The 24,730-nt window shown below is 37.2% G+C and overlaps 1 long non-coding RNA gene across 1 annotated transcript; it reads left to right on the top strand.

Annotated features, from left to right (window-relative positions):
* The first annotated feature begins 13,784 nt into the window (after positions 1-13,784).
* On the top strand, positions 13,785-23,865 carry LOC308668877. The gene is made up of 3 exons (XR_014026609.1): positions 13,785-13,883; positions 14,837-15,107; positions 23,324-23,865. It is a non-coding gene; the product is annotated as an uncharacterized lncRNA (long non-coding RNA).
* The last annotated feature ends 865 nt before the right edge of the window (positions 23,866-24,730 follow it).

Genomic DNA, 24,730 nt, shown 5'->3' with positions numbered 1-24,730 from the left:
GCAGCATCCCCATGGTCATGTGATCAAATTTCAGATGCTTGGCAACTGACTCTTATTCACTACAGTTGCAGGGTCCCAGAGTCACATGATCACCTTCTGACAAGCAAAGTCAGTGGGGAAGCCAGATTCATTTAACTACCATGTTACTAACTTAGCAGTGGGCTAATGCCTCCTTAAGTAACACCAGCTGCCTGCAATTAGTGCAGGTTCGCATCCCACCAGGCTCAAGGTTGACTCAGCCTTCCATCCCTCCGAGGTAGGTAAAATGAGGACCCAGATTGTTGGGGGCAATAAGCTGACTTTGTAAAAATGCCGCTGGGGGGGGGGGCGAAAGCCCTAATAAGCAGGTATATACATAGAATGAAGGCTATTGCTAAGCACATTGTGCTTTAGATTGTAAGCTGCCCTGAGTCTTCGGAGAAGGGCGGGATATAAATAGGATTAAAAAAAAAACAGCTGCAGGGATTCACCTAATAACAACAGAGGACAATTGCCACCAGCACCACTACCCTGCCAGAAACGGCCAGATTCAAAACCCATGTGGATATATTTCCAAGAGAGGGAATCTTTCTGGGCTCACTCAAGTCTTGATTATGCATGCAAGGTCAACTGCCTCAACCACAGCTTGGTCATGAGTGAGAATGGTGCTATTATTACTAACCTGGTGTTAAGAAGCCGCAGCCAGAATTCAAGGCTACCAAGGATCTAATTAGTTGGTCTCGGAGATCAATGCTGAGGTAGGCATTGATAGGGACTCAATCCCCAGCCCTATGATCTCATGAGCTTCTTGATTTATCTTCCTGTGATGGAATGTTATCTGGATTTTCAGGAGGGAGGCAGTTCATTCCAGAGGAGCAAGAGTCAGTGCAGTTTAGACTGTGCGGAAGGAAAAGGGTGAAGACAGCTCCTCCCTAATAGTTTCCAGAGTGCATGTTTTATGGTGAAAGTAGTCTGCTTTAGTTTGGCAAGATTTCTGTCTATATATGAGGAACAATAAAGGAAACTGATTAGAAGAACTCAGACATGTCTTTCTTGGTTTTTGGAGCCTGACATTTCCTCTGCCCATTATGTTCTTCCTGGAATACTGGGCTTTCAGGGAAGTAATGGTGAATTTAAGATGGCTCTGCAAGGGTTCGACTCTCTCGAATTCCTAACTGGATTAAGGAGAGGACTAGGATCACCCACAAGTTTGCTTATTCAAATACCACTGTCCAATATGGAATTTTGGAAGACAAGCACTTCACGTGTATAAAGTTATACACAGTATTTTGGAAAGTGCAATGAGCCAAACAAAAAGCCATGCCTTAAATGTGTTTGTGATTGGCATTCCCTTTCCCTTTCCTACCCTTCCTTCCCCTTCCCCCTTCCCCTTTCCCCTTTCCCCCTTTCCCAATAGATTTTTTTTAAAGAAGAAACCTAGACTTTGGACTTATAGTAGAGTGTTTATGCACTTTCTATTTCAAATTGATACAAATCACATTTTTGATTTGTAACCATCAAAAATCAGGGGCAGAAGCTGAACTATTCTCCACAGGCCAACAATAAAGTCCTGGGGGTTCCATTTACATTTATCAGTGGAGCTGCAGGTTGCCTAATCGGCCTTAAATGATTGGTGTGTGGGGAGGTTTACTAAATGTTTTATTCCAAGATTTTTGTTCTGTGGTAGATCTTCACTTACAACTGATATGGATATACATGTCACTTTTCTAAGAATTATTGGTGTTAGGTTAAAAAGTGACCAATGTTGCAGACTGTTGTGGATGCATCCATGGAAGAAGCAGGGGACCAGATGCTGTGAGCAGCTGTCTTTGTAAGCCGATATGAAGAAGGACATTTTGCTTTCAAGGTACCCATTTTTTTGTCAATACTGTATCCTTTTTCCCTTTTCTTTCTTTTTCTCTTTTTCTCCTTTTCTTTTTTTCCTGCTTTTGAGGCAGTACTGACTTGTGGCAACTTCCTGGAAAAGTACCTTCGTTTTTCTTGGCAAAGTTTTTCTAAAGTAGTTTGCCATTGCCTCTTTTCTAGGGCTGAGAGAGACTGACTGCCCCAAGATCACACAGCTGGCTTTGTGCCTAAGGCAGGATTAGAATTCATGGTCTCCCAGTTTCTAGCCTGGTGCCTTATCCCCTACACCAGGGGTAGGCAACCTTGGTTCCTTTATGACTCGTGGACTTCAACTCCCAGAATTCCTGAGCCAGAAGTCCACGAGTCATAAAAGAGCCAAGGTTGCCTACCCTTGCCCTACACCAAACTGGCTCTCTTTTGCTTTTTTCTACAATGTCTACATATTGTATATATAATATTGCCATTATACAAATAAGTCTCAATTCTTGTTTGTCCCCCAAAATCAATGATCATAGTATTATTCCTGTATTGTGTTACAGTTACATTTGGTGGGCAGTATATAACAACATTTTCCATTGAACCAAACCTAGAAATTGTTTCTTAAAAAAAAGTCTTCCTTCTCTCTCATTAACTCATACAGGAATTGTGAAATGTTACATTTTTCCCCCTCTTATATAAAACTCATTCTTCACCAGTTTTATGGTCTTCAGACTTCTTGGATTAAAATTCCAGCTGAAAATAATAAGACAGCAGCTACACCTTTGAGAAGGCTATCTTAAATCAAGGAGGGGCTGCAGACATTAAAAAAAATCCAACTAATTTGAAAGAAACTTATTATACAATTTCTAATTTGGGACAATGTAAGAGTGTACTGTATATACTCTATGTTCAGTGCCAATCCAAATTCATCTAAATTATACCCGCAGAAATACTGTATGGGTCACAGTGTTCACATTAAATAAATACCCCATTTAAAAGATGATAAAGATGGCCATGGAAATGAAAGCTGCCTATGTTGCCAAAAGCTTTTCAGTGATTTTAATCACCATGATCAATCAATTTCCTTATATAGGATACTGGAGGCACAAATCTCTTTAAAATTGATTCTGGAGCCAAAGATGGAGGACTGAAGAACATTTCCCTGCTTCTATATTTCAGTACTTAATGTTTGGAAAGCTGCGATACAGAATTCAGCTGGTTAACTTGAATCTGGGTCTGGCATACACTCCTTGGACCATTTAGATCTGATGTTCATCATCAGAGAAAATCAGAAACATTTTTCAAGTGTTCTTAACACATTGGGTCATATCCCTTAGGTAATTATTAATAGTAATAATATTATTGTTTAATTTGACAATTCCTTTCATCTCACCCCCATTTACCTCAGTAACTGCTATCCCCAATGCACCCAAAGGGAAGCTGTATTTCACCATTTTCCTTCTTCACACTCTACAAGGTGCTTTGGGAAATGTACTGTAATCTGTAAAGGAAAAAAAAAGCTTTTGCGCTCTCAGACGTAGCAAAGCATGCAATATTAATTGGAATTATTAATTATATTTACTGCCCTAGCAAAGTCTAACCTCATTAATGGCCAATGTAAAGACATGGGATGAGATCTGCCATCTGGAACTTCCCACCTGCTGTCTCTTCTCTTAAATCAAAGGGGCAGGGGAAAAAAAGATTCTCCTCAGTTTCATTAATCAGCCATTTTCTTACAAGAGTTTGTCTTTTGTTTTTCTGCACTTCACAAGGAGGCATGTTTTCCAGGCTGCTTTGAGATCTTGGCAGTTAATGGTGCTCTTTTGATTTTTAAATAAGACTCTTTCTCCGATCTGCAGTTTAAAACCTAGCAGGCAAGAGATTGTGTCTTTAAGTTCAGCGTTTTCCCACAGTGCTCATGGTGGAAGGATTGGACTGAAACTTTAAACATTTCTAACCATACCTTGCATATGTATAATTTATAAGCCACACACCGTTTGCTGTCAAATAGGCGATTGATCTGACTTGGATCTTGTTAATTATCCTCCACATACATTATACGTTAACAGATCTCCAGTATACTGTGTATCAATATTAATAGGATTATAAAACACTATTGATAATTAGGAAGAGAGAGACCAAACCTTTGATTTACTCTGTTACAAATGCCCCCACATCTCTAGATTAAAAAGAGACCACTTTTCATTTAATAATAGCAGATCGCTACATCCATCTTCCAAAATGCTTTATTAAGGCAAAGCTAAGATTTGCATCCCTTGGCAAAGGGCTATTTGAAATTGATTATGGAGGTATCATTGATGTGAGAAATTTGTTTCAGACCTTTATCTAAAGGTAAGGAAGAATTAATAGGATGGGAGGGATTTAAGGTGGAGCGCTGTGCTCTTTGATCCTTGATCTGCAATTTTCTTACTCTTTTTTTCCACTCTGTCAGGCTGTATTTAAGGAAGCAGGTTGTTTTGTTTGAGAGTATATTAATAATGCAATTCATCTTTCCTCCAAAATAAATTTCACTTTCTTCCATTGGAGGCTCACAAATAGCTACAGAGAACAGCAGCCACCATTCACATATTCATATAACCTTCTGAATGCAGGCCTCAAAAAAACAACAATAAGGCTTGTAAATTTGCCAAGAAAGCAAACTGGTTTATATGTGGCATCTCTGATTCTGTAAATGGTTTAAATATTTTTTTTTAAAAAAAATTAAGTATTTGAAAATGATGACAAAGATGATGATGATGATGATGAAGAAGATGATAATAATAATAATAATAATAATAATAATAATAATAATAATAATAATAATAATAATAATAATTTTCTCCCAATATTTTGCACAGAAAACATGCAAGTGTAGGGAAAGGGCTGTTAAGTCACATATGTGCACTGCTGCAATACAGCTTCTCTCCCTCTCATTTCTGCATCATGATGTCACTGCTTTTAAAAAAGGACAGAGCTAAAATAGCAATAGCACTTCACAGTGCTTTAAAGCCCTCTCTAAGTGGTTTAGAGAATGCACATATTGCCCCCAACAATCTGGGTCTTCCTTTTTCTGACCTCAGAAAGATGGAATGCTAAGTCAACCTTGAGCTGGTGACGATCGAGCTCCTGAAAGTGAGCTGAATTAGCCTGCAACACTGCCTCCTAACCACTGCACCATCATGTCACAACATCAAATACTGTGATACAGCACCACTTCAGTAAATTTGATAAAAGCAATCCAATCTTACTGACATTTATGTTTTTCTACACTTTGCATCAAATCTTTACTAGGAGGGCCTAGCAATTGATTTTTAAAGAGATCAATTTATTAACACCAAGTATATTAAGTGAAACTCTTGAGAATGATTTGCACACAAATGAAAGGATGTATTTTTGTATTTCTCAAAATTCAGTAAGGGTGTTAACTTACCTTCATAGTTATACAAATGTTATTCCAAGTTCTTCATGTCAATATCAAAAAATGAAATCAGATCTGAAAGTGGAACATCCTGATACATACTTTTATTTTATGAAGTTAGACCCACTTTGCCTTTATGGGCAAATGGAATTGGGAGTTGCCTTTGACCCCTGTTTTCTCTACCTTAAAAAAAATAACAAAGGCATGTGGTTCTTTAACCAGGCCCTTAACTACTAGTGATTTTATCATTAATGTTTTAATTTGCTTCTATATTTTTTATTTTGTGGTGTACAGTATGGGTTGTTTCAATTGCAAGTCACTTGGGATATTGATTTCAAACATGAAGGCAGAAAAGTAAATCAATCAGCCTTTCAAAACAATAAATAATAAAAGAAGCCAGGACTTGCTTAACTCTGCTTATTGAATAAACCACAATTGGCTGAACTCACATGTGTTAAACTAAAATCAAAAGGAAATACATGCTGCGTTAGCAAAATGAGTGAACCATATCAGACTGATAAATTAATTAGAAAACAGCATTGTCAAAGTAAAATTCACTTCTATGGATCAGCTGCTTATGAAGACTGCTCCGGAACAGATATGTGACCTTCAGATTTTATAGGAAGCTTTCCCATACTCAGTCCTGGGGTATCTTCTCAAGGAGAAAGAAAATATACATCATTAAAAAATAGAAAAGTGTAGATTTGTTCCAACAAGTTGTGATGTAATGCCATGGTGATAGATAAAAATGTAATGAGTTTCCAAGTGATCTCAGAGCAGTGGTCTGATAATAAAAAGTAGATATAATTCCCATCTATTCTACTAGATCAACCAATTGCAAGAAAATCTACATAACCAGAACAAGGAATCCTATTGAAAAGACAATACGTAAGTGTATGAGCTAGAGCAGGGGTCTTCAAACTTGGCCCTTTTATGACTTGTAGACTTCAACTCCCAGAATTCCTCAGCCAGCATGCCTAGCTGAGGAATTCTGGGAGTTGAAGTCCACAAGTCATAGAAGGGCCAAGTTTGAAGATCCCTGAGCTAGAGACTTAGTTTCTGGAATGTTAAATGAGTACAGTCACTATAAGATGGAGCTTTACACTGTACTCTCCAGTGCTGCTGAGGAAGAATATTAAGCAAGCTGGAGATGAAGTTATCTGGTAGGTTATGCATATGATATCAAATACTGTAGGTACTTTACTAGTAAATGTCTTGTCAATCTCACTCCATAGCATCTCCCTGGAGGCATTTTTCTCCTAATGTTTTATCCCTGTCTAACCCCAAAGTCACAAAAATTGTCTTTAAAAACCACATTAACATGTTTAGTTCTGGAACTAAAACTTCCAGTTAAGTCAAAATCATCAGAAAGAATCCAAGCAACTAGAATATTCTTTTAGTAATGCTTTGTTTCTGTTAATGATCAAGTCAACAAAATACAGGCTGTCTTCAAAAGGGAGATGATACCCAGCTATGCATCAGGTCAAGAATGATTAAAGTTAATCAGTGGGTCCTTTGAAATATGAAGGGTTATTTTATGGCTTCACAGGATTTCTTGGCTTCATGAGCCGAGATCATATAGGGGTGTTGAAACTATAGATACATTTTTCTTTTTGGTATAATATATAGCTTCTGTTCTCCTTATTTTGTTCACTTTTTTCAATCCTAGCTTAATCTGTTGCTTATGTCTCTTTAGCTTTGTCTACAATTATGACTACAGCCTTGATCTATTTGTTCTAATTTCTTGGTTTCCCCCCCCCCTCTCTCTCTCTTTGTGATTCTGTGGATGGGTTCACCTGTCAATTTATGGTTAATTAAATAAACCACAGATGTCAAGGTTGACAAAACATGCTAAATTGAAACCAAACCAAACACTTTTGGGGTATAGTGTGAGGTGTGAACTGATGTCTGACACTGCTGCTGTCGATGTGCACAAATGAACATCAAGGAAGCAAGTCTTCGTTCCTCAGCTAGTATCTAGAAAGGAAAGAAAACATTTGACAGTCTCAGAAATACACCTGAGTATATCCTTTAATATTTGTTTTTGAACATTACTGGAAAATTGAAAGCAGTATACTTAGCAAACTTTGCTAACAAAGGTTATTTGGACTGGTCCCAAATACAAGGTGCACATGTGCACCTGCATGTGCATACTGTAAAATATCCATGTTCTAGATAGTTTTAGGGCAGCTTGGGCTTTGAGTAATTTACAAATCAATGGACTCTTTTGCTATTTATGTATACAGGTAGTCCTCAACGTACAGTTCATTTAGTGACTGAACTTACAACAGCACTGGAAAAAGTGACTTATGACCATTTTTCATGCTTATGACCATTGTAGTATTCCCATGGTCAAATGATTTACATGCAGATGCTTGACAACTGACTCTCATGTATGATGGTTGTAGTGTGTCTGAGTCATGTGATTGATTCCCTTTTGCGACTTTCTAACAAGCAAAGTCAATGGGGTACCAGATTCACTTAACAACCATGTTACTCAGTGATTTGCTTAACAAATGTGGCAAGAAAAGTTGTAAAATGGGTCAAAACTCTCTCGACAAATTTCTCACTTAACAACATATATTTTGGGCTCAATTGTGGTTGTAAGATGAGGACTACTTGTATTATGCTTTGATTAGTTTTGCATTTATGTGAGTTTAGAAACTTAGTACTTGGAAGAACTTTGATTGGAAAATAGCCTCCTCAGCAGATGGGGTTTCATGTCTTAAAAGAACAAATTATATGTTCTACTTTTTAAAAGAGAAAAAAAGAAAAATTTTGTTTTTCTAAAAAAAATTCCCCAATGATTTAAAATATATTCCTTGGAAAATAGACTATCATTTCTATCCAACATGATGGCAACTGGCAGAAGGTGTGATGGCTGGATCAGAGATTGCTCCGCTCTAGAGCTGCTTGTCTAGAGCTGCTTGCTTTGATCTTCTGCTGCCCTGGAGAGCTTTATCACAGAAATTGAGAAACTCCTGATTCTACCTTATGTCTCGCTCAGTTCTGTAGGAGATTCAGGATTTAAAATTTTGCCAAGCCTTCACCTGGAATTAAATCTCCATTAGCCCAGTCTCTGATAACTGTTGGTTAAAAGAGGCAATAAATATTTCATACTTGACTGTGTTGCATTCCTTGCTGTGTTTATTAAATGGAATTTCTCATAATTCTAGTTATTCATTTAAATAGGTCAGGACTTGGCTGTGATTTAAACAGACCACTGAGGAAATAGCCATGGTTAAACATTGTAACAATATGGATTATTAATTTAATTGGCCGGCTATTACTTGTTTTGACTCTGTGCTAACACATTTAGTTCAGTCTCCAGTGGCCTATAAACCACAAAGGTCATGACTCCAACATTCACAAGAGCATGAAAAAGAGAATCAGGACTGAGATTATGAGAGAAAATAGAGGAACAGTGTGAGGAAAAAAGAGTGGGAAAGACCAGGGGCTTGCTGGAGGCTGTGCAGGGCAAAGCAGGGTTTATTTAACATCTGAGCAATAACATCTCCCTCTAAACCACGGGTGTCAAACTCGCCACGTCACGTGACGTGTCACGACATATTGCAACTCTTTTTGCATTGCCAGCAATGGGGTGGGCGTGGTTTCGGTATGATGAAACCAGCCCACAGGCCAGTAGTTTGACACTCCTGTTTGTTCTGTTCCAGCCTATGACCAGCCCTGTTGGAATGTCAGGGACAACCCCTTTTTATACACAATAGGTTGGAACTAATCCAACCAAATTTATTTGCAAAAGCTAAACGAAAAAGTTCAAACAAAAGTTAAACAAATACAGACCAAGACTTTATCAGAAGCTCTTCAAACGGTTGCCTTCAGCAACCAGCACCTCCCACACATTCTTCTTTTAAACAGCAGTCTCAAGGCATGGCTTCTCATTGCCTTCTCCCGAGTTGCCTCATTGCTTTCCTTTGCTCAGTTCTGCTGGATTGCCTCCTTCTCCTAGCGTCCCTAAACAGAGCCAGCTGTGGATCGTCTTCTTCCAATCTTTCAGGCTCACACAGCTGGGTCTGAGGAGGAACAAGACAGGAGGGGCCTGGCTGAGAGTTCTGCGGTGCATCAGAACCTTTCTCTGACACCAAAGGGTCTCCAAACCCTTCCTCCTCCTCCTCTTCAGAATTGTCCGACTCTAAACCATTGTCCTAAGTGCAGTTGCTTTCAATCAGTATCTTTCTAAGGCGATTTGTCTTTTTTATTGGATATAATGACATGAACCCTATCCAAATAATCCATATTGCTCTTATTTTATTTTACTTTTCTCTTAGTTAATGTTAAATAGGATATGCAATGCAAACTGTCCTCAGTCAGCTAAGTTAGTCATAAATGAATTAAGAAGTTGGTTTTCTCATCTTTCTTTTTTTTTTCATAGCATCTTTGCTGAAAATCACTTTTGGATGCTACTTAGAGACAGTGAGGTGAAAAGTGTATTTTCCAAGGTACATAACAATGGAAGCAAAATAAGAGGTAGAGCAAGAAAAAGTGTAAACCCTTTTCAACACAACAAAAGCAAGTCACACCATTGACTGCTTGCACAAAAGAGACCAGTTGCTCCTAGCTTTCCTTACTGAAAACATACCTATTGACTGTAAACTTGTTCAACTCATCAGGAAAATTGTGTGGCTCCAGACAATGGGAAGCTAAAATATGGAAGTGTCATCTCTATGTACTATGTCTTTCTTGAGCCATCACAATTAAACTAGAAAGTTGTCAAGAAGGCAAAAACCCAACCGAACCAACCAACTAACAAAACATAAGTTCTCATATAATCAGAATGGGGAAGCTGTAATCTTGTATAAATTTAAACAATAGTTTCTTAGTTATTTGAAAAATAACAGATATAATCTCCTTATTTCAACCAAATAGTGAACTAAGATAGGAAGAACATTTTAGTGATAAAAATATGTTTGTAGATTTGTATAACAATATGTTCTGGAGAGGTCTCAAAAAGTCTATGTATATAAAATCATCTGGATTGAGATCCCCCTTAAATCATCTGGAATGAGATTCCCCCTTAAATCAACACTGTTGGCATTCCGTGAGCCTTGGAAGAGCTGGTTATTCTCCATTTGGATGGATGGAGCAACTAGTGGGAAATGGGATGTGGTTTTGTTTTGTTTTTTAATTGAGACTGGATCCCATCTTGTTTTGTTCTGTATTGTGTTTTTATTGTTTATTATACTGTGAGCTGCAAAGAGACGGTTTGGACTCAGTGCTGAATTGAATCGAATCGAATTGAATTGAATTGAATTGTATTAAATGGTAAAATTTCTATTCTGCTTCTGGTTGTTCAATTAGCATATAGCATATGTGCAAGCAATCACTTTATACTCACATTGCAGTTTCCATCAAAATATTAAGACTTGGATATGCAATTCCAAATGACAGCCTATACAAATGAAAAATACTTCCTCATCATTATTGCCCTATTTTTCAACAAATGAGCCTAATAGCAATTCACTTTAAACACCAATTCAGCCATATTGTTTTTAATATAAAGGGTTCTCTTGTTATTTAATGAGATTAAATAAAATAATCGTGTTTGGGAATCAAAGTGATAAAATGTCTGTTATATTTCTTCCACTTTGAACCACAACATAATTTATATTGATCTAAAATCTGCTACTGGTTCCCTTAAAATTGGTGACCTTTCAGATAATAGCAACTCTTTCCCCTTAAATTAATATATAACGAATAAATAAATGAATATTTTGAAGACAACTAAATAATAGTATTTCAAAATGAATGAATGTAACTTCTTATGAGTAGAATATGCAGCCATGTATCTCACATAGGATTGAAACAATGGTGTTTTTTCAAAATGTAGGTATCTATTTTCATATCTGAAAAACAGTTAAATGGGGTGGAAGTGGAATCCTCAGTTCTGACTGTTTTTCAAGTCATAAAATTCTGGAATTCTATACTTTAGGACAAACATCTGGGTTAGTCTAATCTAGAAGCAAAATCCATAAAAAGTTGGATTCAAGTCTAGAATAACCTTATAGAATAACCCAACCATTTTCTGCTTCTACCTATCACACTCTTTTCTGCAATATTCAACTCCCTTGAACATTTCTGGATATAGAATTCAGATTTAGATACTGGCCATTGTTTGCCTTAAAGCTTTCAATTCTTGGTGCCTTGGTGGAGCAGTGGGCTAATGCCTCCTTAAGTAACACCAGCTGCCTGCAATTAGCGCAGGTTCGCGTCCCACCAGGCTCAAGGTTGACTCAGCCTTCCATCCTTCTGAGGTAGGTAAAATGAGGACCCAGATTGTTGGGGGCAATTAAGCTGACTTTGTAATAATGCCGCTTGTAAAGCCCTAATAAGCAGGCATATACATAGAATGAAGGCTATTGCTAAGCAAATTGATTTGTGCTTTAGATTGTAAGCCGCCCTGAGTCTTCGGAGAAGGGCAGAATATAAATGGGATTAAAAAAAAAAAAACTCTTCTCTCATCATATCTAAATTACAGAATTAAGAATAAAACAATGCAGTCTTTTGTTGATGAAAACAGTTTGGAAAGCTTCTTGAGAAACATTCTCAGAGCCATCATATCACATCTCTACATTCCTGGTGAATGAAGATACATATTGAGGTAATTTCACTTATTCCTTTGATTTACATGTTAAAAGAGTTTAACATGAGCTTTCCTTATGTTCTCCAAGAGGACCAAGTAACCTGAACTTCATCTTTCCCTTAATTTGCAGCTCCTGAAACACTGTGCAATCAAGGAGCTAAAAGTCATCCATCATAAGAATCTTAAAGATATTGTGTAAGCCTTAAAATAGGCTAAACAAAATGTGAAAGGAAAGGAATCTGCATACTTCTAATGCCACTATCACCTTTCCAGATACTAGCATTGTATTACCTGTCAAATTTTAAGAACGGTCTCCAACTCTGAAAGATTGCCCAGCTGTGTTTTTTAGCAAAGAAATTCATAAGAAAAGCTATCACTATGGCCACAAACAATGAAACTTACATTTCAGTATATTTTAAATATACAAATTTTGCATGCTTTTCTGGCTACTTCAGGATAGTTGAAGATTTGAGTTTGCTATTATTTATTTACTTATTTTATTAAATGTATTAGTTTAAATATATAGTCATTGCATAGAAAATCTCCCTATTCACACCCACAAGTCGCTCTTGCCTGCCTTTCATTTCTGAGAGTATGTTTAACATTCAAAGTCTTTTACACTAAGTGAAATCAGAACAAAATATGATAATTAATCCACGGTGCATACAAGGGTTCAGGTATCAGCAGCAGATGGGAAAAGTTGTGGATCATAACCCCATGCAATATTTGACAGAATATCAGTCAAATATAGTTCATACATCTTCATGTTTCTGTCAGTCTCTCTTATCTAAAGTTAATTTAAAGTGACAAGAACCATGTTAATACTTTTCAAAGGGTGATGCAAAGTTTTACAATCATCCCCTTAAACTAATATATATTCACACTCATGCAGTGGTCACACTGGATCTGGCCTCCTCCTCCTTCTTCTCCCTGAAAAAAATAATGAAGAGAAAAATTTAAGTCAGTTCTGGACATTGGAACATAGCAGAACCAAACTTCAACCTGATGTCCCTCCTGATTGGGCCTCTGATCTTTGTGAAAATGGGGTTCTTATTTCTGTAAGTGGCCTTAGGATTTGACTAAAGCCTATGGTTTTGCTTTGAGTTTCTTTCCTTTTCTCTACTCCTTCTTTCAAATGAATATTATAGGGTAGTTATCTTTCATTTTCTGTCTTAATGAGTTAAAGCACTCAGTTTTGAGTCTTTTGGTCAGTGAGATTTGCCTCCAAATGTGCATTATACTAAAGACTTAAAATTTGTACCCATCTTCACTGAATGAGGGTAAATTGTACTAGTTGCGATAAAGGATAATTGTTATCCTTTTCTCACACAGTTTTATGAACAAACCATACTCCCCACAGATTATGCCAATACTCCCATTTCTTTTTCCAAATCTAATTTGCATATATTATTCAAAATGCAACTGTGGGTAGACTAACCTATTTCACCTCTGTCCTAAGCCATATAGTAGTTTATTTGTTTTGATTTAGCATTATGTTTGAACTGTACCACCATTGGATGATGTTGCATTATTTGGGCTTTTAAAGAATCCCATACTTTTATTTAAAATCTTCCCTCTTTGTGATTTCTCTTTAAAACTGCTACTTGAATGATGGCTTATTAAGAATGTCCTAAAGTTGCTTAGTTCTTGTTTTCTATTATAAGATGACTTTATTGACCAATACACTTTTTATTTATTAATTTATATATTTATCACGTTGGATACCAACTTAATTATTGAAGTAACTCCATGCAGCTTACATGGTAAGGGTGAAAAAAAAAGGGATGGTATTGACACAATTGGTTGGCAGTGATTTCATCTGGCTTGTTAGGAAAGGATGATAATTCCACGTTAGAAATAATACAAAACAAAATGGATAATAATGCATAGGCACACAGGACAACCAAGTCAAAACAATCATTAAAAAACAACAGGAATAGAGGGGTATCAAGGAGTATCTAGGGGAAGATCACTTTACCCCAGGATCTGCTGGAGGAGCCAACAGGAGCATACAGACCTCAAGGGGATGTTGTTCTTCAGGTACAGCTATAGCATCTGTCATCTAATTGTAATAATAAGAATTCTACAATTAAAAATGAACAAACTGAGATGAGAAAGCCAATAACTAATTACCTTTGGTGTAAGACTAGAGTAATCAAGGAACAAATAAAGGGAGCTTAATTAATAATTAAGTCCATAATGGCAATCGTAACAATGAGTAGTAGACACTGCAAATAAAAGGGTGATTTTTTTGTTTTGTCTATTCAGACTTTGAATAAATGTTATAGAAAACATTTTCTGTGGTTGGATAATGCAAGTATATGGGGTTTTCAGTGTGAAACAACTGCTTAATTCTTCTCTGGCTGAATGAAAATAAATCAGTGCCTCAGAACTTTGACGACCCCCGTGGGGAAGCATCTGCAGCACATAGGATCATGTGAAAGAAAATGGTTTTGTATGCACATGCATCTGGTTGCATACACAAGGGCCTTGTGTGCAAGCTTGATGAAAATAAGTTTCATTTTGTTCTTGGCATTTATTTCAAGAAAATAACATAGGACCCCAAGTTTAAATCACCATAAATGCTATTGAACTCCATGGCTGACTTTTGAGTAAACATGATGAGGGATTGGATTTGATCTGACTAAGTCTGGTTCAAAATCAGTCAAGAAGTGAATATTGAACAAATTATGAAACAGCTGAAAATAAAACAATCCACTGAACTGAGAATAAAAGCAGTTCATAAAATATTGTATATTGCGTGTGTTAATAGCTATGTAAGATTGTTCTATGAAAATACATTCTATGTGATGAAAACTTGAAATCTATTTGACAAACACACTGGAAAAATAAAATAAAAAGTTTGCTTTATCAAGTGACATTTGTGGCTTGAATAAAAATAGCTGATCAAACCATAACATGTCCTCACTATCATAGCTTCTTGTAAGCTGATTTATATCATTGGAATTATTTTACTTTCTATGTCTATGAAGGGACGCAGTGGCTCAGTGGGTTAGGACGCTGAGCTTGTCGATCAGATGGTTGGCAGTTTGGCGGTTCAAATCCCAAGTGCTGCGTAACAGAGTGCACGCCTGTTACTCATCCCAGCTTCTGCCAACCTAGCAGTTCGAAAGCACGTAAAAATGCAAGTCATGCCGACCACATGACCATGGAGACGTCCTCGGCCAAGCGCTGGCTCTTCGGCTTTGAAACGGAGATGAGCACTGGTCCTTAGAGTTGGAAACGACTAGCACACATATGCGGGTGAACCTTTACCTTTATGTCTATGATAGTTACTTCTGCTGCTTGCAATTCAGAGTGTTCGCTTAGTTGTTTACAAATATCACAAAATAAAACTGTTTTGGGATTGGCATGCATTTAAATTAAGAAGCAAATAGCTATTGTACTGTATAGCTTTCATTTAAAAATAAATTTTAGTTGAGTGTTAGTAAAAGCGCATAAATATAATGTGAGTGATTTAAATTTATGTCACTTCAGACAGTGATTCATGCTGTAATCTCACAGCTTTACTACTGCAATGTGGAGCTATCCTTGAAGACCACATGACTATGGCACAGTTTAACATTCCCCCACTCCCCCACTCCTGTTCACTACATCTACATAAAAGTACCGGATATCTTTTTTTTTTTTTTTTAAATTTTTATTAATTTTATTATTTAAAAACATTGGACACAGTACCAGCGAGCTGACAAACCTTTTTGTCTACAATGTTTAAATATATATATATACATGTATATATGTACATCAAAAATACACTTAAATACACTTAGATTACAAATCGATAAAATACCACAATATTTAAAACAGTGAGTTAGTCTGTAAAACCTAATAGAGACCTTTCTTTTTATCCATCCAAAGATACAATTTGTTCCAAATTCTATAATAGTCTGATTGATCTTTATTCTTTAATTCCAAAGTTAATTTGTCCATTTCAGCGCAATCCCAAATTTTCCTAATAACCTCTTTTTGTCCTGGGATCTCATTCTTTTTCCATTTTTGCGCAAATGATAATCTAGCTGCTGTGATAATATGGATCGTTAAGTATAGCACATCTTTAGGATATTTCTCTTTCGTGATTCCCAACAAGAAAAGTTCTGGACTAAACTCCAGATCTTGATTCAATATTTCTTTCAGCCAAATCCAAATCATTCTCCAAAATTTTTGTGTTTTACTGCAAGACCACCACGTGTGGAAGTATGTTCCTATCTCTTCAGAACACTTCCAACATTTGGGAGATGCTGTTGTGTACATTTTTGCTAAGCGAGCTGGGGGAAGATGCCATCGGTAAAACATTTTAAATAAATTTTCTTTATACGATGAGGCCAGTGTTATCCTTTTATTTCTATCCCAAATTGTTTGCCAAGTATCTAGGTCGATGTTATGTCCTAAATTGTTAGCCCAGGTCAACATGGGGTCTTTCACTTGCTCTTCAAACAGCTTATATCCCAAAAGTAATTTATAAAAATTCCTTATTTGTTTAGAGTCCGGTCCCAATAATATTTTGTCCAATGCTGTTTCAGAGGTATATATCCCCCATTCATTTTTATCCTTCCTAAATCTCGATTGGATTTGTAAGTAGGCCCACCAATCGAGTTTTATACCTTGTAATTCTAGTTCATTCCTAAGTTTCAATTCCCCCTCCTCATTCAGAATATCCTTGTATGAGATTATGTTACCCAAATCAAACAGATTTGGGTAAACTATCGCTTCAAGGGTGGATAGCCAGACCGGAATTTTGGTGTAATTGTGAGATCTAATTTTTTTCCAAGTATTAAGTAGCGCTTGCCTGATCCGATGTCTTTGAAAATGCGAGAAAAGACCTTGTTTCTCCGTCCATAGGAAAGCATGCCAGCCATATTGCAAATCGTGACCCTCTAAAGTTAATAGTCTTCTATTTCTCAAGATTACCCATTCTCTAATCCAGCTCAGGGCCGCGGCATGGTAATATAATTCCCAGTCTGGCAATCCAAAACCCCCATTTTCCTTCGTGTCCTGTAAATATTTCAATTTAATTCTTGGTTTTTTCCCCTGCCAAATAAAACTTAGTGATAATTTATCCAAATTTCGAAAAAATTTAGAGTCGAGTTGAATTGGGATATTCTGAAACAGAAACAGGATTTTAGGCAGAATATTCATCTTAATGACAGCGATTCTTCCCAATAATGAGAGTTTTAGGTTTCCCCATCTTTCCAGATCACCTTTTATTTGGTTCACTACATTATCATAATTATCCTTTTTGAGTGAAGTGCATCTAGCCGTAATGTTAATCCCTAGATATTTTATTTTCTTGACTATTTCTATATCCATGATTCCGGCCAGACTACCTTTTTGTTTATTGGTCATATTTTTAACAATCATCTTGGTCTTATTTCTATTTATTCGCAGTCCGGCAACCTCACCATATTTAGATAATTCTTCCAATAGCTTTGGTCCCGTCTGACATGGATCCTCCATAATAAAAACCAGATCGTCCGCGAAAGCTTGCAATTTAAAGGTTTCCTTTTTAATGGTTAATCCTTTTATCTTTGGGTCATTTCTTATAGTTCTCGTTAATACTTCAAGAGTCAATATAAAGAGCAATGGTGATAGGGGGCAGCCTTGCCGTGTTCCCTTTTGAATTTGAAACTTGCTAGATGCTTCCCCATTAATAATTATTTTTGCTTCCTGATTGTCATAAATTGCCCTAATTATATTTATGAATTTTTCACCCATATTCATAAAGCTAAGCTGTTGGCACAAAAAAGACCATTTAACGTTGTCAAATGCCTTTTGGGCGTCTAAGAAAAGTAATGCCATCTGTTGTTCGCTATGTAATTCATAGTACTCCAATGTATCTAATATTATTCTAATGTTGTGCTTAGTGTGTCTCTTAGTGAGAAAACCATTCTGATCTGCATGTATGAAATCATTCAGAAATCGTTTCAATCGTTCCGCTATAATTGATGTAAATATCTTGTAGTCCGAGTTAAGAAGTGATATGGGTCTGTAATTTTGGATTAATGTATGGTCCGTGTTATCTTTCGGGATAAGGGTTATGTTTGCCTCTAGCCAAGATTTAGGCGTCCTTGCGCCTTCTAATACTGCGTTAAATACCTCCACTAGGGGTTGAGCTAGGATATTTTGTAATTCTTTATAAATTTCTGATGGAAGACCGTCGGGTCCCGATGCTTTATTATTCTTTTGTGCATTAATAGCTTTTATCACCTCAGATAGTCGAATTTCCTCATTTAACATATTTCTGGTATCTTCTGTGACCTTGGGTAGTTTGGCTCTTTGAAAATATTCCTCCATTTTCTCCACACTTGCCTGACTATCTTCTTTGTATAAACGTTCATAAAATTCCTGGGCTATAATTTTTTTTTTTTCCTCCTGGTGGAATATTCTCCCTTCCTCATCTCGTAATTCGTGAATCCAGTTTTTCCCCTTTTGTTTTCCCAATTTATATGCTAGCCACCGGCCCGGTTTATTTGCATTTTCAAAAAAATTTTGTTTCGTGTTTCTCAATTGTTGGGCTAATTTCTCTTTGTCTAGAATGTTAAGTTTGTGTTTAATCAGATCCATAGATTGCTTGATATTCTCTTTTTGTGGATCTTGTTGGAGTATAACTTCTAAGCTCTTATATTCCTCTTCTAATCTTTCCCGTTGTTGTCTTTTCCCCTTATTTTTATATACCATATATGCCCTCGCTACCCCTCTCATCATTGCCTTAGCTGTATCCCAATTGTTTTGTACTGAGGTGTCTATAGCTTTATTTTCCTTAAAGAAAAAACTTAGTTCTCTCTCCATCTTAGATTTGAATTCGTCTTCTTTTAAAATTGCTCTTTGGAGCGTCCATCTGGGTATTTTTTTGGAGCCTTTCCAGATAAGTTTAATAGGATTATGATCTGCCCAAGTACCTGTCGCTATATGTACCTCGTCTATTTCTGAACTAATTTCTTTCGTCATCCATACCATGTCTATTCTAGACCATGAGCTATGTCGGTTGGAGTAATATGTATATTGTCTAGCCTTACGATTTCTTTCCCTCCAGACATCTTGGATATTTAGTTCCTCCGCCAAGTTGAGAAAAGATCTCGGTAGAGTTCTTCTCTTCTTTTTCCTAAGCGTCTTTCCCATATAATCCAAATTTGTATCTAGGATAGCATTAAAATCTCCTATTAAACAAATCTCCTCATAATCAATGCTACATATCTTATTGTGAAGTGTTTTGAAAAATTGTTCTTGGCTATGGTTTGGGGCATATATCTCTACCATCATGACCTTCCTGTGATTTATTATAACCTCAACTATCAGTATTCTACCCTCTTTATCGTTATAAATTTGTTTTGCAGTCAATTTTGGGTTTACATATAGTGCCACTCCTCTCTTTTTCTTGTGTCGGTCTAAGGAAACGAATAGGTTCCCTATTCTTGGTTGTACTAACAAATATTTTTGTTGTTCCTTTATATGGACTTCTTGTATTGCCACGATATCCAATTGTTGGTGAATAAGCCTATTAAAAAATTTCCGCCTTTTCACTGGCGAATTCAATCCATTAATATTCACAGACATAATACTACACTCACCTCCCTTCATCTTACTTATTTCTGGTTTTTGTGGATCTCGTGATTCGGGGCTCTCTCTCTTCCTTGTCTCTAGTTCCATGTTTCTCTGTTAACTCACCGGATTTGTTCCTTCTATCCTCTGTAGCTAAGATCTTCCCATCCATTGCCACACGTATTGTATCTCTTTCTCTTACCTCCCTTCCATCTTGATCTTCTAAATCTGCTTCCTCTTGGCTATGGAAGTGACGTTTATAGAAATCTTCTGCCTTCTCTATCGTGTCCAGTCTATGCCTTCTATCCTGCCACGTAACTAGAATACCCTCTGGAGTTAGCCATCTAAAGTTTACATTTTCTCTTATTAATTTAGATGTTAAAAATTGATAGCCGCGTCTCAGATCCCTCATCCTTTTAGGTATCTGTTTAAGGATGGTGATTGGTTGGCCCCGAAATTCTAATGGTTCCTCTCTAGATCTATGCAGAAGCTCATCCCGAATTGATTTTTTAACTAACCTTACATGTACTTCTTTTGGGAGGTTGTGCCTTCTCGCATAATTAGTTTGGACCCTGTATGTTTCATCAATTTCCGCCAGCATTTCCTCCTTCCCTACACCGAGTGCCTTTGCCATCAGTTCTGCCATCATGACCAACAGATCTTCCCCTCTTTTTTCTTGAACGTTTTGGAAGCGTAGATAATGAGCAGCCTTTTCTGCTTCCAGAAAAATAACTGTTGTTTCTAACTCCTTATTAGCCTGAAGGAGTGTTTCATTTAAATCATCTACTCTCTTTTCCTCTTTTTCCATTCTAGCTTCCATATCTTGAAGTCTTTGTTCATTTTTGACTAATTGTTGTTGAATCCCTTCAAATTTATCATCTATCGCTTGGATCTTCCCCTTTAATTCACCAGTGTCGTTTCTTATTTGGCCTATTTCTCTCTTCATCTCCTCGTGATTTTTGGCCATTGCCTCGTGTAGGTTTTGCAAAAGGGCATGTAAATCTTTAAAGGAATTCGAGTTAGATCTTTCCCTTTGCAGCATATCCTCTATAGATTTCTGATTGGAGGGACTTGAGGCCATCCCCTGTCCCTGTGCTGCCGCCTTTTTGCCAGCGCTAGGCTTAGTTGCTCCCGAAATGCTTGTCATGTTTCCCCAATTATAGCAGCGTTTTATCAATGTGTAATACCCTGAGTGTTATATAAACCTTTTAACTCTATGACAAAAGATATATAAAACAGTTACCACCAGATACTTATTACCAACTAAGCAATTTATATAATAGAATTCTATAGTATGAATATATTCAAAGTCACGTTCTTCTTCTTTTTTTTTTCCCCGTTTCCGGCGCAGAAATTGGCACCTTTTCCGTCTTCCTCTGCTGTCAAAGACCAGTAGGTGTCCCACTAAACAAACCTCCAGTTACTAAATTGCTAAATCAAATGGCCGCCCGTGACAAGTAGAATAGAGTTTCAAAAGTTTCAAAAGTTCACGAATTCAAAATTTACCAGAATAGACCAGACTAGACCAAGCTGATCGCTTTCCACGCCCGACAATCCAGAGTTCAGTCTCTAAGGCTCCAAAGCTCAGACTTTGACCTGTTGTAGTTTATCTCCAGCTAAAATGCAGTCATATAGTCTTCGGCTTTCTTTCCCTTGCTGTTTTTGCCAAACGCCTCCCTCAAGACTTCTATCGCCGCTTATTCCCTCTCCATGAGGCACCCACTTCGAACCAGTACCTCTTTCACAAGCGCTTCCTATTTAATATTCGGATACACTCTCCGTCAGCTCCGCTCTACCGTTGTCCCGCTGCTTACGTGCTAGCTCCGTCCCTCTGTCAGATCTTCATGTCGGCCATTACTGGCCTCCTTCTCCCCGGTTCGCTCGCATCAGACTTTCTCCGGATCTTCAACACGAACCGCCGCTCATGAAGGTTCTCCGGGCTGCCTGCAACTTCGGATGTCCCTACAGGACCTCCTGAAGCTCCGAAAAGCCCCCGCGAACACTGGGTGAGAGGTTGTGCGTGGAGAGAGCTCCGTTCACACAGCCGCCCGCTCTGACAGTTGGCTCCGCCCCCAAAAGTACCGGATATCTTGTTAGTTTGAGGTCTGGTATCACCAATGTGCTGATAACAACAACAAAGTTGGAAGGGACCTTGGAGGTCATCTATTCCAACCCCCTGCTCAGGCAGGAAACCCTATACCATTTCAGACAAATGGCTGTCCAGTCTCTCCTTAAAAACCTCCAGTGTTGGAGCATTCACCACTTCTGGAGGCAGGTTGTTCCACTGGTTAATTGTTCTAACTGTCAGGAAGTTTCTCCTTAGTTCTAGGTTGCCTTTTCCTTGATTAGTTTCTATCCATTGCTTCTTGTCCTGCTTTCAGGTGCTTTGGAGAATAGTTTGATTCCCTCTTCTTTGTGGCAGCCCCTGAGATATTGGAACACTGCTATCATGTCACCCGTCGTCCTTCTCTTCATTAAACTAGACATACCCAATTTCAGCAACTGTTCCTTATATGTTTTAGCCTTCAGTCCCCTAATCATCCTTGTTGCTCTTCTCTGTACTCTTTCTAGAGTCTCAATATCTTTTTTACATCATGGTGACCTAAACTAGATGTAGTATTCCAAGTGTGGCCTTACCAAGGCATTGTAAAGTGGCATTAATACTTCACGCGATCTTGATTCTATCCCTCTGTTAATGCAGCCTAGTACTGTGTTGGCTTTTTTGACAGCTGCAGCACACTGCTGGCTCATATTTAAGTGATTGTCCATTAGGACTCCAAGATCCCTCTTACAGTTACTACTATTGAGCATATACCACCTATACTATACCTGTACACCTTACCTTTTTCACCACTGAATTTCATTTTGTTAGATAGCGCCCAAGTTCAAGTCTGTCAAGATACTTCTGTATCTTAAGCCTGTCTTCTGGAGTGTTGGCTATTCCTGCCAGCTTGGTATCATCTGCAAATTTAATGAGTTCCCCATCTATCCCCTTGTCCCAATCGTTGATGAAGAAGTTGAAGAGCACTGGACCCAGAACAGAGCCCAGGGGCACCCCACTACACACTTCCCTCCATGTAGATGCAGTTCCATTAAGGACCACATGCTGAGTACAGCTGGTCAGCCAGCTACAAATCCATCTGGTGGTGATGCTGCCTAACCCACATTTTTCTATCTTACCAAGTAGTAGGTTGTGATCTACTTTATCAAATGCCTTACTGAAGTCCAAGTAAATTATATCCACAGCATTCCTCCAGTCCACTAATTTTGTCACTTGGTCAAAGAATGCAATAAGATTTGTCTAGCATGATCTGTTTCTGACAAACTCATGTTGGCTTTTAGTAATGACTTTGTTTGCCTCTAGGTGTTCACTGATTCATTGTTTGATTATCTTTTCCAGAATCTTCTCAGGTATTGAGGTCAGGCTGATAGGTCTGTAATTTTCTGGATTCATTTTCCCCCTTTTTTGAAGATGGGAACTACATCAGCTCTTTTCCAATCCTCTAGTAGTTCCCCAGTGCTCCAGGATCTTTGAAAAATATAGTTCGGTGGTTCTGAGATCACATCTGCCAATTCCTTGAGAACCTTGGGGTATAATCCATCTGGTCCTGGTGATTTGAACTTGTCTAGACTGGGCAGGTGCTCACTTACCATTTTCTTGCCTATCTTAACTTGTGTTTCTAATCTGTTTTTTATAGTACTGTTTTTGATAGGTTGGACTGTTTTTTTCCCTTTGTGTAAAGACAGATGCAAAAAACGAGTTAAATAGTTCTGCTTTCTCCCTGTTGCTTGTCACCTTCTTGCCACTTTCCCCCACTAATGGACCAATCATTTTCTTAACTTTTTTCTTGTTTTTTACATGTTGAAAGAACCTCTTTTTTGTTATTTCTTGTTTATATTGTTATTTTTGTTTTCTATTCCAGACCATCCAACTAATGCTGCAAGAGTCTTGTTTCAGTGGCTGAAAAGTGCATAGATCTGGATGGAAAAGAAAATATTAAGCTCAATTCTGAGAAGACTGAGTGGCCATGGATATTTGGGTTCCTTAATCCTGGGCAATTTCTGTATAATTTTTGAATAGTGTGGCTTTTTTCCATTTATATCAAGTACATAATCTAGGGGTCATCTTGTGTGTTAAACTAATTGGTGAATGTGATTTATGACGTGTAATTAAGGGAGGGAATTCTGTATGATATGATGTTAAGGGGAGGAGAATTCAGATTCTGGCATCCATCCATGAGTGCCGATGCTTCGTTCTTATTATTATAGACTTTTTAGAATAAACAATCATGCAATGTTCTTTGATCTGTCTCATTAGTCGGAACCATGACAATGTGTTTATAATGTCAAGATGCTTACTATGGAGAGCACAAAAAGCTATGTTCTATGAACCCAAATACAATGTTATAGAAATCTGTTATGCATAATGATTGCTTTTAAAGTCTCAGTATTATGTCCAACTAGATAAAAATATCTGAGGAAGCTAGAATGCAATTTTGAAAATTTGAAAATAACCAAAACCTTTTCAAAATTTGTACATGTATTTGATAGATGCTCTCAATCTCATTGTCCATTTAAAAAGATATTTATTTTTTTTTAGAAAAAAACACTTATTACTTCTATTTTTAGTTTACAATGTTTCTTTTTATTCATACCAAACTCTCCACAATAGAAAGATTAAAACATTCCCCTGGGTAGAATTTTTTAAAAAGAGACAGCAAAACCAAATATAATAAACTTTAATCAATAGCATCATATAGGTATAAATTTAAACTATTCGCCAAAAATTATTTGTGATAAGAATTTAATTTTATTTAAGATACTGTAATTAAAGCTTATTTTTAATGAACTTCCATGCTTGAGACAAGATTCTTTAGTAAAGAGAGAAAAGAAAACAATTAGTATATCACAATGATTAAGCAATAGAAAAGGATGTGACAATTTGAAATATTAGTGACCTGGTTACTGGAGCAGGCTTCAAACTTATCTAGCAACCCTGAAAAAAGGACATGATTATTGAAACATTTATGCACTATTTTCTCTGGGTTACTTTGCTACACTACATAGGCATTGCTCAGGCTTAAAAACTCCTTGTTATTCACCTATGTAAAGGTGTCCATCACTGTGTTTGTTTGTTTTTGCTTACCGGTAGATGTATGCAAAATAAATAATGCACTACTTGACTACAGCAGCAATTGCCAGAAATGATTTCGTACAATGTGGCAAAAAGTAAAAAAAAAAAGAATGCTAGTCAAAGAAATGATAGGAAATAAATTGCTCCTGTATTCAGTTCTTCCTTTGTGTCATGCAGGACACTTTAGAAAAGAGCT

The sequence above is a fragment of the Vipera berus genome (genome assembly GCF_964194415.1).
Source record: "Vipera berus genome assembly, chromosome: 5".
NCBI lineage: Eukaryota > Metazoa > Chordata > Lepidosauria > Squamata > Viperidae > Vipera > Vipera berus.
Note: the sequence above shows the minus strand (reverse complement) of the source record. Positions and strands in the feature narration are given on the sequence as shown.